Source organism: Papaver somniferum, chromosome 3 (assembly GCF_003573695.1).
Source record: "Papaver somniferum cultivar HN1 chromosome 3, ASM357369v1, whole genome shotgun sequence".
NCBI classification, from domain to species: Eukaryota; Viridiplantae; Streptophyta; class Magnoliopsida; order Ranunculales; family Papaveraceae; genus Papaver; species Papaver somniferum.
In genome coordinates, this window is record NC_039360.1 from 215,711,922 (window position 1) to 215,724,775 (window position 12,854).

Here is a 12,854-nt window from a genome sequence, read left to right on the forward strand (position 1 = left end):
TGACTGGTAATTGGGTCGTCTGGTAACTGAGTCGTCGATCCCTGAGCAGATCGTATCGGGCCGTCTGGTAGCTGAGTCGTCGATCTCTGAGCGGATCGTTTGCCTCTACCGTCCTGACGTCTGGGTCGAAGTATGAGCGAGGACTGAAAATTGACATTGTAACCGAAAGACCAATCTCCCAATGTGGTCGCCAATTGTTTGAGGGTGAAAACAGTTTCTACTGGTTTCGGTAATTTCGTGTGATGTGGGTGAGAAACAAATCTAAACCCTAAACAATGTACTGCAAGGGAGTACTTTATATTCGAGAGATAAATCTGTACAAGTCCGTCCTAAACCAAGAAATGGCCATTCCAGACTTGCTTCGGTCACAAAGTGGAGGAGAAGGGTTGGTTTGGGGAGGGAAGCGAAGAGAGTGTTGAGACCAGAATAGTTGATTCTGGAAGAGTAGTTTTTTTGTGACTTGTATCAGAAAGTGGGAAGCTAACATATGGGAAAGCTAACAAACGTTTTCTGAGTGTTGTATGCTCCTGACCAGAACTTGTTGTTCGGTGGAAATAGATAATGCCTACTTATACAAGTCGAAGTGAAACGTACTCTGGTCTCATTAAGAAATGGAAAACGGGTGAGTAAATGGGAGGAGGTGGTAACCGGTAACGCTTGGAATTGATGTTCCACAAAAGGAAGCGTTTAACCATTACTTCCTGTATTTACTAACCTCCTCATCCTTATGACACTTTCTTATAACAAGCGTAGTGTACGCCGCACGCTGTAAACCGCCAAACCAATACCCAATGAGCATCCCCCAGTTTGTGACATGCGTTGATGTCTCGAGTGTTTTCGTGGAAAACATGTAGCATGTTGTTGTTGTCTGGAAAGTTTAGCTTGTCAGACTTGCCGGCTCGGTGGTGACCTTCGACGGTCGAGATTTTGCATCTTAAGAGGAAAGGTAGCCGTTGATTATTTCACCCCTTCGTTTGGTAGCCAGTGGCATGAAAGCATGATCAGTATGGCTTTAATATGGCCTAGTTTAGGCGCGGCCAAAAGTTAGGGCCAAAGGTTGTCATGCATTAGCTGGTAAACTTGGACGGCTAAGATCTGTACCTTAGATGAAAAAGTGGTCGTTGATTGTTGCAGGCCTTCGTTTTGGTAGCCGCATAGGGAAGGCCGGCATGGTATGGCGCGGCAAGGTGGTTGGCATGCCATTGGCACATGTGGCATGATATGCCTTGGCGCGGTTTGCGTGGCCAAAACTAGGGTTTTTGGCTAAAGGTTACCATGCGTTGCCTGGCGACCTTGGACGGATAGGATTTCCATCTAGGATTGAAGGGTGGTCGTTTATCGTCGCACGCCTTCGTTTTGGTAGCCGCATAGGGAAGGCCCGCATGGTATGGTGCGACAAGGTGGTTGGCATGCCATTGGCACATGTGTCATGGCATGCCTTGGCGCGGTTTGGCATGGCTAAAACTAGGGTTTTGGGCCAAAGGTTACCATGCGTTGTCTGGGGACCTTGGACGGCTAGGGTTTGCATTTTGGATTGAAGGGTGGCCGTTGATCGTCGCACGCCTTCGTTTTAGTAGCCGCATAGGGAAGGCAGCATGGTATGGCGCGACAAGGTGGTTGGCATGCCATTGGCACATGTGGCATGACATGCCTTGGCGCGGTTTGGCGTGGCCAAAACTAGGGTTTTGGGCCAAAGGTTACCATGCGTTGTCTGGCGACCTTGGATGGCTAGGATTTGCATCTAGGATTGAAGGGTGGTCGTTGATCGTCGCGCGCCTTCGTTTTGGTAGCCGCATAGGGAAGGCCGACATGGTATGGCGCGGCAAGGTGGTTGGCATGCCATTGGCACACGTGGCATGGCATGCCTTGCACGGTTTGGCGTGGCCAAAACTAGGGTTTTGGGCCAAAGGTTACCATGCGTTGTTTGGCGATCTTGGACGGCTAGGATTTGCATGCAGGATGGAAGGGTGGTCGTTGATCGTCGCACGCCTTCGTTTTGGTAGCCACATGGGGAAGGTCGACATGGTGGGGCCAAGGCCAATGGCGCGGATGGCTTGGCATAGTGGGGCCAAGGGTTTGGTACGGACGGCTTGGCATGGTGGGGCCAAGGCAAGGAGCGTTTGGCTTGGCATGGTGGGGCCAAGGGTTTGGCATGCCACTGACGCATGGTGCGGCTAGCATGGTTGGGGCCAAGGAAAGGCGTGGTTGGCTTGGCATGGTGGGGCCAAGGGTTTGGCATGCCATTGGCGCATGGTGCGGCTAGCATGGTTGGCATGCCTTGGTGCAGTAGACGTGACTGGCTTGGTTTGGCGTTGGCACAGTGATGCGGCTGGCATGGTTGGCATGCCTTGGCGCAGAGATATGGATGTCATGGTTTGCCATTGGCACAGTGGTGCGGCTGGCATGCCTTGGCGCGGAGATGTGGCTGGTATGGTTTGCCATTGGCACAGTGGTGCGGCTGGCATGGTTGGCATGCCTTGGCGCGGTAGCATGAGAATTAGGGTTTGGCATAGATGATGTTGGTCAATGTTAAGGGTTCTGCCGTGGAACATGACACATAAAATAAAAAGGTACCCTGGTAATTCTTACATAGACATGCTGATCGATTCAATAAATGTGCTAATGGTCATAGTGACGTCATGTCAGATGTGCGGTTTTACGATTTTAACCTTAAGCTAAACACCACCATCAACAGGTTAATAAAAAAATAATTATTTTTATAATAAATTATGCAATAAGGAAAAAAAAATAATAGAATAATTATTTTTTATCATGGTATCACGAGCGTAGAGTTCAAAATTGAAATTTGACATCTCATTCTGATAACATGTATAAATAACTAATATATGATTCAGAACCCCACAATTTCGTTTTCCTCTTATCAACAAACTGAACCACGCTGTTTTAACCGGTGTGGGACAATTAAATTTGCTATATCAAATTCAACCAAACACTCCACTAGGGAAGAGCTACTTCTATATGTCGGGACTGGCACCCCAGACCTCCAGACCTTCAAGACTTTAAGTTGACATTGATCGCAAAACGTTAGTTTAAAATGGGTTCACACAGATAATGTTTCCACGAGCGTCGTAATTACAAGTTACGAAGTTCTGATCCTCGCACACTGATATTCAACGTACACTTCCAAACAAGTTGTATAGGATGTGTACATTCTTTTATCTGCCAACAAGAGCTGTTTTTGTAGTTAGAGAAGGATTTCTCGGTAAACCATTGGCCTACAGCATCTTGGAATGACCAATTCTTTCCTTGTCCCTAGAAGATGTTTTTGCCGTAATCTGTATGGGAATGGATTAAGCTTACTATCTCGTCTTCTTTGGTGAGCATACCTTGCTATATCTAAATTCCATGTAAGAAAAGGTAAACGGTATTCTGCTTGAAGCTTGTTATGTGGATTCAGAAACATTAAAATTGAGGGTGGACGTGTTGATCGATTAGTCGGTCATCACGTTGCAGTAGTTGAGCTTACTTACTAAAAGTGTTCAATACTTGTGAATATTAAGAACATATATGGACACGCAAGAACTTCCTGGACTAAGAGTGTTCAATACTTCAAATTCCAATCAATGCAACCAAAATTGTGTTTCCAACATCAATGAGAAGTTATTTTTGGATGATAAAAGTAGACGGGCGCTCCTAAAAGATTCTTAGGGGAAAAAACTGATGATGTTAAAGGCTTAGCTTACATCTTTTCTTCTAGCAAAGCATTTAACCTATTTCTTTAAATTAGAATAGTCGGAGGCTGAGAAGTATGTGTTAAGCTCGCAGTAACGTTTGTTCTGACCTCAAGTCCTTCATTTGATAAGTGTTCCTTCACAGCCTGAGTCGGTACCTGCAACCACAGAACAGAATCAATTTTTAGGACTTGACAACTATTTGGTGTTTCTTATTTCGTTCTCGCCGAATGTCTAATATTTAAGGGGGTACTTCTACTCATTAGTAATCAGCATCTCAGGTCTTAGTGCTTTTAGTTGCGCGAGTTTTGAAGAACTACCTCATTCCTGTGAAATATTCCCGCAGCAAGGGCCTGAAGCATTAGTTTTCTCAAAATCCTCCTAGGAATGTTCTGGTATACCTGCTCCACTACTTGCTATTACAGGGATGCTAACGGCATCTGATCAGCTTTATTACGTCTATATCTCTTTTCTTTGACCTACAACCACATCGAAGCAAGAAGTGAGAAATTTAAAGGAATCAATACTAAAAAATGTGAACTTGAACACTTCTCAATCAAGGTAGTTGAAATAGAATGCCCAAAACAAATAAATATTCAATGCTAAAAAAGTTCAATACCCAAGAGTTGAATTACTGACCACATTATATGATAGAAGAAAGGAAATTAACAGAAAAAGAACTACAGTGACCAAAGAACAAACATAATCATGTTTACCATCACAGTCAATGCAACATATCAAGTATCCCAGCTCCTAGTGTTGGAAAACGATTAATAAAAAAATAATTTTTTAAAGTTTTAATAAAAAATTATAATTTATTGTTTTTTTTTTTTGTGAATGAAACTTTTTAGTCCCACATTGTGGAGTTTCCAATTTTTAATAGTTTTAAGAAACTGTATTAACTTTTTAGTCCCACATCGGGGAGTTTTTCTTCTTAAGTTATATTTGTCAATTATATAAACAAATTCACTATTTTCGAAAAATCTATGGGAAAGTGGTTGTTTTATATTTAGAGGGACCCCAAGGAGAAAAAATTATTTTATATTGTTTTCTCAATCGTTCGAGATTTTCCTTTATGGTTTTTTCGGAATTGCCAAGCTCAAGTTGAGCATCTACTACATATGCTAGTAGTAGGTGTATTAGGGTGTTTTATCCTGGAGATATCCGTCCTGTGAGGGCTATACATCACTCTTGAGTGTAGCCGGGCGCTAATGTCTTAAGGGCAACGTGTTGAACACATGACTCACTTTGTTTTTTCCAAAGTTTTTCCTTGTTGCTATTGCGGAGATATGGGGAGCTCATTCGTTTCATCAAATCGATCACTTCCATTATAAAGGAGCTAAGTATCAATAACTTTTGCTTATTCGATTTTTCCTTGTTTTTGATTATTGCACTCAACAATCTTAAGACATTAGTATTTGTAATAATCAAAAATTGTTGGTTGGTTTGTGAATCATGGATGTTAATTGTGGAGTGAAAAACAAAAATAATTTATGTCAGCTGTAGAGTTTCGAGATTGTCTCTTAACCTAGAAGGAATTTCGATAAACCCTTTTGACACAACGTAGTAGACATTCTGATAGTTACCCACGTAAAATTTCAGAATTTTTGGAGTTGTAAAAGTATTTTTTTGATATTTTACAAAACAGACAAATGTTTCTGAAAAATTCTGACGGGCAAACTTTTGTTGTTAACTAAAGTATTTTTTATGGGGTAATCATGAGTTTTTTGATATGGTGGTTCAAACGAAGTTTGTAAATCTAGATATTATCTTCAAAACTCATATTTTATCTTCCGTTTCGGAACTAAGGTTTGTGAGATGTGGTGTATTAGGTGATTGGGAAATTACCGTGTCCGTGGTCAGGGTATAAACGAAGATTGTGACATGAAATTGAAAAGGAACATGGCTACCAGGCGCATGTGGATGAACACAAATCTTCCATAGCTGAAAAAGGCGGGAATATCAAACACAACTCTAACCGTAGTCTTCATAAGAAAGGTATGTTTCGTAAAACTGAATCCGACGTTACTTTAATTAAGGGTGATTGTTATGTTTGTAAAATTCCGGGCCATACGGTAGTAAAGTGTAGACAACATAAAACCTTGATAAGTAGAAAGTTAATGCTAATTTAGTTGAAACAGATTAGAACGAGTTTATTCACATGATGTCGGAAGTTATTTTAACAACCAATGTGAGAGACCAGAAGGTGGACTCTGGAGCCACCAAGAATGTTTGTTGAAATAGAGACTTGTTCACCTCCTATCATAGGATAGGGGATGTCGAGAAACTCTTTATGAGTAACTCATCTGCAATAGAGGTTGCATAAAAGGAAAAGGTCGAGCAGAAGCTCATATCTGTAATACTCTCACATTGAATGAAGTTTTCATGTTCCAAGCATATGCAAGAATCTTGTATCTTGTTCTATTGTAGATGGAAAAAGATTTAAGATCTTAATTGAATCTGGAAAACTTGTTGTAATAAGGAAGTTATTTTTTAAGCAAGAGTTATAGGATTTTGGGTCTATATAAGCTTAACGGAAAAATCTGATGATGTGAACATAGTTGATTCTTGTGATTTCTTTATGTGATTGATTGTTTTATGTGGTAAGCTTGTAACCGTAAACTTATAAGTCAATGCTTAACTGGATAGCATAGGCTGCGTATCCAAATTTAGTTTGGACTTTGAACACAAAAGTGAAATCTGTGAAGAATCAAATATGCTTTAAAACCTTTTAGCACAAATGTTCAAAGTAATTCTAAGCCTTTAGAATTAATTCAGTTAGGCCTAGATGACATGAGTTCAACCCAAAATCACTGTGGTAAAAGATGGTTTATAACTTCCGTAGATGATTGTACGAGGTACTGTCTTGTATACTTGCTTAGGGATAAAGATGATGCCTTAGAAGCCTTAAGATGTATAAACTTGAAGTTCAAAACCAATTAGAAGCCTTGAACATAACAACTGTATCCTTAAGAAGATAATAATTTTCATGTTGATTAGTTCAGGATTACCTGCGGTCTTGTGAGAGGAGGCAGTCCTTTTAACTAATATATCCTGAATATAGTACCCTTAAGGATCGGATGAAACTCCATATGATTTATGGAAAGGAAGATGACCTTCTTATGAATACGTCGAAGTGTGGGGTTGTTTGACTAAGTTTTCCATTCGTCTTCCTAAAAGAAGTAGATAGAAACCAAAAATGTTGATTGTGTCTTCATATAAGGTATGCTGAGTATACTTCTACATATAGATTTTTGGTTGTGTGTTCTGATTTTTCAGACTTTGGTGTGATATTTTCTGACTTTGGTGTGATTACTATTACATAATCTAAGGATGTTGAGTTCTTTGAAGATGTTTATTCTTAAACCTGTACCTCATTAGAGATGTGTTGTTGATCCCTAGATTTATTTTCAAATAGTCAGAACTTATCTTAAAGGAAGATGAAGTTACGGTTGAGCCTAAGAGAAGTAAAAAAAAAAGACTTGAGACTTCTTAAGAAGCCGACTTCATAACATGCCTAGCTTAGTCTAAGCCCCGTACTTGTAAAGAATCCTTGATATCTACTGAAACCCCATTCTGGTAAGAAGCTTCATTTAGTGAAATGGACTCAGTCCGTCGGAACCTGACTTGGGAGCTTGCTAGTTTACCTCCAGGGAGTAAGACCATGAAATGTAAATGAATCTTTAAGAGGAAACGTTAGGTAGATGAAACTGTAGAAAAATTATTATGCTAAGTTGGTAGCTAAAGGATATAAACTAAAAGAAAGTGTAGATTTTCTTGATTCTTATTCACTTGTGACGAGAATTACTTCTCTTGAGATGCTATGATATTGCTTCCATTAACAACTTGGAGATACATCAGATGGATGTTAAGACAGCTTTTCTAAAACTGTGAATTGGATAAAGAAATTTGCATAGACCAACCTGAGGACTTTGTAGTGAAAGATTATGAAGACAAAGTTTGTAAGTTGAATAAATATTTGTATGGTTCCAAATAAGCACGTAAACAGTGACATGGAAAATTTGATCATGTAATAATGTGTAGTGGATTTAAGTTAATGAATCTGACAAGTATATTTACAAGTAACTTGTTAAGGATGCCTGTGTGATTGTATGCTTGTATGTTGATGATATGCTTATACTTGATACAAACTTAGATGTGATTAATTCCACTAAAAAAAACATGCGCTGAATGAGAACTTTGACTTGAAAGACTTAGGCCCTGTTGATGTAATCTTAGGGATGAGGATTAGAAGATAATCTAGCATTTATAGTCTTAGTCGTTCTCAATATGTTGAATTTTGTGCTTAAGAGATACAATCAGTGTGATTGTAAGCCTGCTTGTACTCCATACGATTATTCTTGTAGACTCAAGAAAATTAAGGATAGTGGAGTATCTTAACTCGAATACTCAAGAGTTATAGGATGTCTGATGAATTTAATGAACTGTAAGTGTCCAGACATTGCCTATAATGTGAGCAAGTTAAGTAGATATACTTGTTGTCCAGGGCAAGAGCATTGGGATGCACTTAGTAGAGTATTACGGTACCTAAAATACTCTATTACCTTTTGTTTGGTTTATGAAAGGTATCTTGCTGTCCTTGAGAGACTTTGTGATGCAAACTGGATATTTGACTCAGAGGAGTCTTAAGTCTACGAGTGGATATGTTTTCACTCTAGCAGGAAGGTTTGTTTTGGAAGATTTCCAAACATACATATATTGCTCAATTCATTATGGAATCTGAGAGTATTGCGATAGATAAAGCATGAGAGAGGGCTGAGTGCCTAAGATGCTTTTTAGAAGACATTTCTCTCTGGCATAGGCATGTGCCAGATATATCTATATACTGTGTTAGCCAAGCTATAATAGCTAAAGCTAAAAATAACTAATCTCAATTGGCGTTATTTCCATTGATTGGATAAAGTCCAAGGAGAATATCGCGCAACCTTTGACGAAAGGTTCATCCAAAGAGATTGTTAGAAACACATCGAAGGGGATGGGGCTTAAGCTCATAAATCAAACTTTCCATGAAGGATACTCAACCTTGCTGACTGGAGATCCCAAGATCAAGGTTTCGAATGAGACACCTAATTTGTGGTGGGTAAAGGTAAACACTATCAGAAAATTTTATTCTCTGTCCCTTCCCTATGGTGTAGACGTGATAGTGTGACTGCATGTGAAGGATGACTTTTAAGAAGTCTTAATGAGTTCTATAGTTTCAATTTAAGATTGAAGTGGGGTGTAGCAGTGACACTCTTTATGGAAACTCACATATCTGAATGAGGAAGTGGGCCGCTTCCTATGAGAATATGAGCTTTGATTCTCTAGAGCATTCTGAGAAACAGGTATGTCCAGGGCCAAATTGAACAAAACGGCACGAGCTTGGCAGCAATCTTGGAGATATCACCCGTGGTTGTTATCGCGAATTACATCAAATGCCAGCAGTTCAAGACATAGTTCACTGTCTCTAGCAAGTAATTCCGGTAATATCTCACTAAGCAAAGGTTCAAGACCTCATGGACACCTCTGCTTAAAATGGTATTTCCTGCGCTTTTTATGTGATTTTTCGTTTTGATGGTTTTGGTATTATTGGAACTTAGGACCTAAAGGTCATTAAGGGTTCACTAGTTCATGCTTATTCACTTTGGTGAAAGATACCTATAGTCTCACCATATGAGAACTAAAGATGAAAGCTCTCAATACTATTATGATTTATGCAATCCATAGTATGACTCTGGGGTCAACACACTTTTGTGTGAGGGAGAGGACATAGAAATGACTAGTATGATTTCAACACTTGCATGATGATTCTGTTTGGATCGTGAGGTTGGGATGTTGACTTACCAAGATCTATCTGTGTTTTCATGTTTTATTGAGTTTTCATTCATGCGGGGGATTGTTGGAAAACGATTAATAAAAAAATAATTTTTTAAAGTTTTAATAAAAATTATAATTTATTGTTTTCTTTTGTGAATGAAACTTTTTAGTCCCACATTGTGGAGTTTCCAATTTTTAATAGTTTTAAGAAACTATATAAACTTTTTAGTCTCACATCGGGGAGTTTTTCTTCTTAAGTTGTATTTGTCAATTATATAAACAAATTCACTATTTTCGTAAAATCTATGGGAAAGGGGTTGCTTTATATTTAGAGGGACCCCCAAGGAGAAAAAATTATTTTATATTGTTTTCTCAAGCGTTCGAGATTTTCCTTTATGGTTTTTTCGGAGTTGCCAAGCTCAAGTTGAGCATCTACTACATATGCTAGTAGTAGGTGTATTAGGGTGTTTTATCCTGGAGATATCCGTCCTGTGAGGGCTATAGCATCACTCTTGAGTGTAGCCGGGCGCTAATGTCTTAAGGGCAACGTGTTGAACACGTGACTCACTCTGTTTTTTCCAAAGTTTTGCCTTGTTGTTGTTGCGGAGATATGGGGAGCTCATTCGTTTCATCAAATCGATCACTTCCATTATAAAGGAGCTAAGTATCAATAACTTTTGCTTATTTGATTTTTCCTTGTTTTTGATTATTGCACTCAACACCCAGCTCTTGAGCAGCTTTAGCAAGCTCAAGTGCACCAATAGGCCGGTCCTCTCTCCCATCGTTTACCTACTCACCAAGGTAGACTACTATTCACGAAGATCTCCAGGTTTAGTGATAAAGCATGATACAAATATGAGTTTGTCTCAGAAAATGAAACTCGTAACTGGAGGCAGATTGACTTATATTCTCTATAGCTAGGGATAGCAATAAGGTCCAACTTTCAGGCAACCCACTAACAAAAATAAGTTCATTTTGTTACCAATCAAGTGTCTTAAAAACTGAAAGTGACATCGAACAACAAAACATCGTACATGACTTATTGTGTGTAGTATGTTGCAGCAAAACAATTCCGCTCGAAGGTAATGAATGCTAAAGCTTAAAATAGATGACAGTAGGCACTGCCGAGGGACAAGAACAAGAAATTGAGTTTTTGGTGGCAGCTATGGAAAACGCAACAATATCATCAACGACTTTTACCTGAATTTGTAACTTCTACAGCTTTGAACTCTGCTTCTTTAGGATTTTTCAGGTAAACTCTACGAGGGTCAATACTTAATCACTGCCTACGAAAGAAGTGTGAATAAATTTTTCAGAGTTACCCCAGAAAGAATCACAAATTAAGTTGACCAGACATAAGGAAGTTTGAAGGTTAAAACAAATTCGCGTACCAGATACCAGATTACCATAAACACGATAAATCTGCTCCGATCCAGGCTGCACTTCCCAGTCTTCACCCTAACAAGATAAGCAAAAGAAATACTAGATAGTTAATTCCCCATTTGATCTCGAGGGGACAACTTAAGAAATAATATTTGCACCACACCAGAATCATAAAGTAATATTACACATACTCCAGTTCTTATATATTCTTCAGCAGCGAAACTGAGTCGCTCCCGATGGAGATCTTACGTGCACCAGATCTGAAGTAATCTGATGCAACTGCCAAGCTAGTATAGTGCCTGTGAAGTAAACAAGAATGGATAATAAATATGTAAGGTGCACTTAAGATTTCGCAGCAGTTGTTTCAACGATGAAGTATTTAAGGAAAATCAATATAGTTATTCTCTCCATTAAAATCAGTGAAGTCTCTAATTTCACCACCTGCAGTAAGGGCAACAAAAACATTTTCAGAAGTGAGACGCGGTACCTATAATCACATCAATTAGCAAATTAATTCAAATATGAGATGCAGAGAAGTATATATGGAAGGCAGAGAAGGAAGTTATAAGTTCAACAGGTCGACAAAGTCGTTGCCAAACGTTCAAGGTTTTGAATGACAAATCTTCAACATTGGTAAATCGCCAAGAGGGAAGGAAATGCTGTTATATCAAAAAAACTAACTAGCAGCGGTGTTCATTTTGGGCTCAATTGTTATTCTATAAAGGTGGATAAAGTATAAATGGTATCTACAAACTATAGGAAGTTCTGTACCTCATCAGCCCCATCTAGATAGTATTGTGACTATAGTCTAGCAAGCTCCACTGGTTCCAAGATTTCTTACCTTTCAATAGTTCACAAGAGATATAAGCTAATGAACAATGATACAGATCTAAAGCAGTTCGGCAAAAATAAAAAAGTATTGTGCAATTAATAAAAATGGCCATCCACTTTATAAAGATAATGGCAGATAAATCTCCCACAAGAATGAATTGCTAGCTCTTTTATGGTTTCAATTTCGCAACGACTGATAAACATTATTTAGAACATACTACCAGGAATTAATTTGGTGGTTTCAATATCCAAATAGGGAAGCAACCAATATTATATGCCAAACCTCATTTTCCTTTTTGTTCTCTCTCATATCATACTGATATCCTTCAGTTACAACAAGGTCGCCTTTATCATTTGTCCTTACATCGAGGCATGCAATTACCTAAATCAGCGGGAGCAATTAGTAAATTGACACCCAGTAGAGACTAATGCATAATGGGAGAAGCACATTGGCAGGTTCTGAACAATTACTGGACAAAGTTTTGAAGTGTTCCCTTGGGTTGGCCTCCGTATATCCATGCACATGTACGCTCTTAGACGATGTAAGAAACAATAGTGGCCAAAAGATACACATTAAAATGCAGGGGGTCTAATTCTTAACTTTGCAGTGGACGAATCTGAATGCAAAAACCTTTTTAATATGGATAAGCTCACATCTGAAACAGCCAATTTCATATTGTTATCCCAGGATGATGCATAATATATTTGTACATAAGAAAGAAAGGAAAAAAAACAATGGTACAGAACACTGAGCCTCCACTCTTTTCTAGGTGAAACTGAATTGCCCGCACATTTCACCTTTTAATAGACGCAATGAAATCGTCATCTTAGCTGCACGTTGACGAGATCCATCCATTGTCCCCGTTGGGCTAAATATAAAGAAAATATGAATGTCAACTTAATAAGGAACTCAGGATGTAGATCCAAGTTTCGAAAATATGGTATGGGTAGAAAAATACAGGCTGGCAAGTGGCAACCGACATCATCCAACATTTCTGAGTTTTTTTTAATTTGCAGAGCATGGCAACTAATATGGGGTACTTTCTAACTAAGAGATTAGTCAAAACGTCCAACCACACCAGGTATCAGTTTTTGTTTGAAGATGCATAGGAATATTACAATCCCTAGCAG

At 38.9% G+C, this 12,854-nt stretch overlaps 1 pseudogene; it reads right to left on the minus strand.

Annotated features, from left to right (window-relative positions):
- Nucleotides 1–3,739: 3,739 nt before the first annotated feature.
- LOC113360634 lies at nucleotides 3,740–12,248 on the minus strand (annotated as a pseudogene).
- Between the last annotated feature and the right edge of the window lie 606 nt (nucleotides 12,249–12,854).